The following is a 5,849-nucleotide window of genomic DNA, read 5'->3' on the forward strand; positions in this document are numbered from 1 at the left end:
GTCGAAGACAAAGTACACGTGTGAAGCCCCACAGCAAGAGGGAGCACCTGGCTCATGGGGGAACTAGGGGTCATAAAATTAACTGAGTAAGTATTCATCTGGGCTTCCCAGGTGGCACCAATGGTAAAGAACCTGAGAACCTGCCTACCAATGCCAGAGACATAAGACCCAAGGGTTTGATCCTTGGGAAGGACCTTCCTCCAAGGGAAGACCCCCTGGAGGCAGGCATGGCAATCCATTCCATTATTCTTGCCTGGAGAATCCCATGGACAGAGGAGCCCAGCAGGGTCGCAAAGAGTCGGACAAACTTAGCACATCGCCCAGATTACCCCCACATTGTTAAGGAAGAAAAGAAAAAAGAAGGGGAAATACTTAGTGTATATCTGCCATTTTTTTCCATAAAATTTTCTCTGTTATATCCTGTCTATGTGTGCATGTCTGTATACTGCATCACAGTGCAAAATACTGAAAATTATTTACTGGGTTAAGGTCAAAAAGGCATCAAAGGCCCTAGGCTACAGCAGAGGAGAAGGAGTCTGGGGTGAGCAAGAAAGCGCAAGGGGGAGATGGGGACAGTGAATTTCAGATGAGCCTGGAAAAGTAGCAGGATTAAGTTGAAGCAGGGCCTTGCACACCTTATTAAAAATTTAGATGCCATTCGGATGGCATTAAGAAGTCACTAAAACTTTTAAAACGAGAGTGATGTCATCAGATTGCGCTCACAAATTAGCTGCCATTTGGAATGAATTCTGCATGCTGCAAACCTTGATTGCCTTCCAGTAGCCCTGAGAATAAAACACTAAATCTTACCCTGGTTTACAGGGTCCTTCTAGATTTGAGACTGAGACCAGACCTCACTGGGACTGACTCCCGACTAACTCACTTAACCCCAAAATGCCAGTCCTCTCCTTTCTCCTGGGTACCATTTAGCCTCTCCCTGGCTGTGCTAGAAGCCTTCTTGTTCCTCTGCCCTCTGCTGGGCCTCTACTTGGTGAATTCCTCCTCATCTTTCTGGCCTCAGGTTAAAGACCCTCTGGGCATCTTGGGCTGCCTTTCTCTGAGCTCCCACTTTCCCTTCCCCTGGAATAAAATCCTGGAAGCCCTTATCGTGCTGAACATTTGAATTATTTCTCATTTAAAGACTCTGTTACCACTAGGCTATAACCTACAGAGGCAGAGACTGTCTGAGGGGCTTCACTGCAGCATCTAACTAGTGAGCAGCCTGAAGGGACATGGATGACATACAGTAAGCTCTGAGCGGACATAAACACGTGGAAGAAAACACAACTCCTGGAAGCATGGCTTACTATCAAAAACTGTTACAACAATGCATGAGATCAAAGAGAGGAGCGATGGAGAGGAATGGGCAGCTGCAAGAGCTCTTGGAGATGTACAGTTGTACAATGTACAATACATTCTCATGTTCAGTCATGTCCAACTCTGTGACCCCAGGGACTGTAGCCCACCAGGCTTCTCTGTCCATGGGATGTCCCAGGAAAGAATACTGGGGTGGGTTGTCATTTCCTACTCCAGGGGATCAAACCCGCATCTCTTGAGTCTGCTGCATTGACAGGTGGATTCTTTTTATCACTGTGCCACTTGGGAAGCCCCATGAACAGTTGACGGGATGCTGATTATATTATGTGCTGAGATAACTGCATTTTACCCAGCCACTGGGCACCCTCTCTGACATAGGTTTCTTCCTACAGAAAGTGAAACTCCATTTAGCTAATGCCAGGAGAACTGTGACCCTAAAGAATGTATGAACCGGGAGCTACTCAAGACTGCAGTGCCCGCTCTACAACTCTGGTAAGCCTCCAGGCAAGAAGGAATGGAATCAAGAGCTAATTCCCCTACTTCAGAAAAGAGGAGCAGCTCAGACTTGGATGGGGCTGGGTGTCTTTTTTCTTGAGAGACTATTTCCTTTCTCAATATCTCCCTTGAAATGTAACATCTGTCCTTGAGAAGTTTCCTGCTGAACTTACTGGTTCATATAATTAGAGGAACCAGCATAACAGCGGTCTGCAACTAAGGGAATATTGAAAAAGGATTCCCTCCTGTCCTTAAGCTTAGATAGGTCTTCCTCCCCACAGTTCTGAAAAAGGAGCTCCAGTCTTTACCTGTGACTCCAGGAAAGACACTGTGAGCATCTTATTTGTAACGCCCAGAAATGTTTCTCAGATTGGCTTTGCTCCCACGTTTCCTAGCCTCCTCAACCTACACTTTCTTTCTTACCCAAATTCCTCCAAACTCTCTTTAAACTCTCAACTTACGACCTTTTTCAGTTTCTCAGCTCTTTGTTATACATACTTTGCTTCTCTCACTAAGAATCTGACCCCTCTCTTTTTAACTCAGGGGTCCTGTTGAATGTGCCTCAAGAATGCCAACTTGGCCTTCACTTGACGAAAACATTTCATTTACATATTAAGTCTATTTAATGGAGTGGAATCTGTACACCACACGAGAGCAACCAGCTCAAGTTCTACAGCAGGTGCAGATTTCAAACTTGGACTCCACTCATCGCACCCAAGTCAGTGAGGCTTCCACCTGCCATGGGTTCTTTACCAATGATCTGCTCAGAAGCAGCCCCTCCTCTGGAGTGTGGGTGAGAGAGTAGAGGTAAGTGAGCACACACTTCTCCCTTTTGGGGATGAGACAGGAGGAAGGCAGAGAATACTCACGAGTGAATTGTACACAAGACTGAGTATAGACTCCTTACACTTATAGATTTTATGTGATACTAAAACCAAATTAAACTTATAAATTCTATTTTAAACACTAAAAAGATATATGTCCAAATTTATCACATTCACTTAATGTGACAATTAAAAGTGTTTTGTTGAATCTGCCATATCATACCTATCAGTACGTGATGGCTTTGAATTTGTGATATTTATAATTCTGTACTAGCTGAGGATTTAGTTTTGTCACCACTATTCAGTACTCAAACTACAGTTCTGCAGACCTAGTATTATTATTTGTAGAAGCACCACTTTGCGGTATGCAGGATCTTAGTATCCCTGACCAGGGATCAAACCCGTGCCCCCTGCATTGGATCACCAGGTAAGTCCTGCAAAACAGTTATTTCTGCAAGAATGCCAACTTAGCCTTCCCTTGACTTCATTTATATATTAAGTCTACTTCTGTTTTTTCTCACCACCTTGTGATGATACAAGTGAAACTTTTTGGAACCAACATAATTATGAACATAAACAAAAGGAGGCAAAGAAATTGAGTTAGACCTCAACTAGAAGATGATTTAGGGGATCTCAAATACTATTTTTTATACTAGCATCAAAATGAAAATATTTTTGTTTCTTATAGATAACAATGACTTTGCAAGGAAATACAGCTCTAAAATATTGCTGGGTGACTACCTTCCCTAATACTCACATAACCCTCTTTCAGTCTCCTCCATTATCACTTCCTCAGTGGTGAGAGTAACCAAGCCTTATCCAGTTGCAACAGCCAGCTTTTAGAGAGGTTTATCCTATAATATTCCTCCCAAAGTTCTAAAGTCCCAGGTGGTCTCTCCTTCCTCTCTCTGAACTCAGAGTATTTATTGACCATAACAATTGGCAATTCACCATTGAAACTTTTTCTGTTTATTTTATTATCTTGTTGTTGTTCAGTTGCTCAGTCGTGTAGGACTCCTTGCAACCCCATGGACCCAGGCCCACTGAGGCCAAGTTGCAGCACACCAGGATTCCCTGTCCTTCACCATCTCACAGAGCTTTGCTCACTCATGCGCACTGAGTCGGTGATGCCATCCAACCATCTTATCCTCTGTCCTCCCCTTCACCTCTTGCCTTCAATCTTTCCCAGCATCAGGGTCTTTTCTACTTCTTTTTATATTATCTACTTGTATAATTTAATAAGTTAATGCCTGGCTTATACTAGATTTGATCTCTGCTACCCCTTCCTGGAGCAGGAAATGACAACCCACTTCAGTATTCTTGCCTGGAGAATCCCATGGTCAGAGTCTGGTGGGCTACAGTCCGTAGGTCACAGAGTCTGAAAGGACTGAGCGACTGAGCGTGTACGCATGCATCCCTTACAAACAGCAGTAACCAACATCTTGTTCTCAAATTTATTTGCATCCTTACAGTATCTACAGCCATAAAACCCTTGCTGACTGATAGGAAAGTTTGTCCTTTTTGATCATTTTGTGCTCTTTATAAGGCACCTACACAGTCCTCCTCTGGTTCTTGTGTGATACTGTTCTTTAATTCCTCTTGACTCTGCCAATGAGAATTAATCACTTGCAACGTGTCAGCTTGGATCCTCTGAGAAGCAGATGCCAAATGAAACAAGAAAGGGTGCAAGGGATTTATTAGAGGAAATGTCTGCAACGAGAAAAAAGCAAGAGAAGGCAGAGAGCCCTCAGACCCTGCTATATGTCTGATATTTGCATAGAGAAAGAGGTATTGGGCGGGAAGAGCCTCAGACAGAAGCAAAGTCTCAGCTAGCCAATGGGGTGTCCCCACACTGAATCTGAGCTGACTCTGTGATCCGTGATTTGTGAACAGCAGCCCGGGGGAAGTGTGGCCTCACATCTTGCCACAGTGGATCCAAAGGTGTAACAGCTGGGCTATCAGTTCACTATGTTCCCAGTTGCAGATCTCTTAAAGGGACATTGGAGTGGTGCACCTCCACAGCCACCATATAGAGCTTAATGTAAATATAACAGTATGAATATAATTCAAAGTGTTTCTGCTTCCAAAAATGTTTGCATATAAACTCCTGCACACATACCTGCATTTTGAGCTTAATGCAAATTATAAAATAAACATTGTATTTCAGAAATCACTGAACATGTAAGAAATCTGGACAGAGGAAATTAGAGGCTTTGATCAATTTCTAAGACTCTCAAGTCTTCAGAGTTGGACACAACTGAAGCGACTTAGCAGCAGCAGCAGCAAAGTCTTCCAAGGAAGAATGAAAGCATTCTGCATATGCTTCCCTTCCCAGTCTTGAAGCATCTCTGGACTATGCCCAAGGCATCTGCTCTTCTCAGACTCCTCTTTACACAATAGGATCAAGTAAACGTCTTACCTAAACAGTACCTCTTTTGCAGAGGATGGGGTTTGGGAATAGATTAGTCAACTTTTTTTTTTTTTTTTCCTCACACAAATTAAATTTACAGAATAAGGTCCATGCTTTAACTCCAATTTGCTGCATTTATCAGGTACAAGTGAAATATGTTCCCAAATGTGGTGACACTAAACAACTTCAGGAAACTCAGTCAAATCAACCCAGCTTCAAGTAAAAGCCGAATTTCTCTGGCACATTTATGTACGTATGTGGTATGTATGTATGTATTTGTGCTAGAAATTTAAATAATAAGAATTTTTGAATGAATGCTTGAAGGGAAATATATTAAAAACACACATTTTGTTTGTTTTCTTTAGTTTGTTTGTTTTCTGAGAATACCCCAAGGGGAGAATGGGACAGTGTGTTAACTATTTATGGCTGTGATAACAGAGTACCATAGACTGAATGGCTTAAACAGTAAGCATATATTTTTCACAGTTCTAGAGGCTGGAAGCCTGAGATCAGGATAGAGTTCTTGGTGGGGACCTTCTTCATGGCTTATAGACACAGCCACATTCTTGCTGTGTCTTCTTGTAGAAAAAGAGAGGGAACAAGCTCTCTGGTCTCTTTCCTTAAGCACACAAATTCCATAAGAGGGCCCCACATTCATCTATACCTAATTACGTCCCTTAGATCCCCGTCTCCAAACACTATCACAGTGGCAGTTAGAGTTTCAACATATATGTTAGGAGGGACACAACATTCTGTCCACAGCAGGCAGGAACAACACAAGAGGCAAGGAAAAGTCTTAATAT

Source organism: Bos indicus, chromosome 6, assembly GCF_029378745.1.
Source record: "Bos indicus isolate NIAB-ARS_2022 breed Sahiwal x Tharparkar chromosome 6, NIAB-ARS_B.indTharparkar_mat_pri_1.0, whole genome shotgun sequence".
In the NCBI taxonomy this organism is placed as follows: domain Eukaryota; kingdom Metazoa; phylum Chordata; class Mammalia; order Artiodactyla; family Bovidae; genus Bos; species Bos indicus.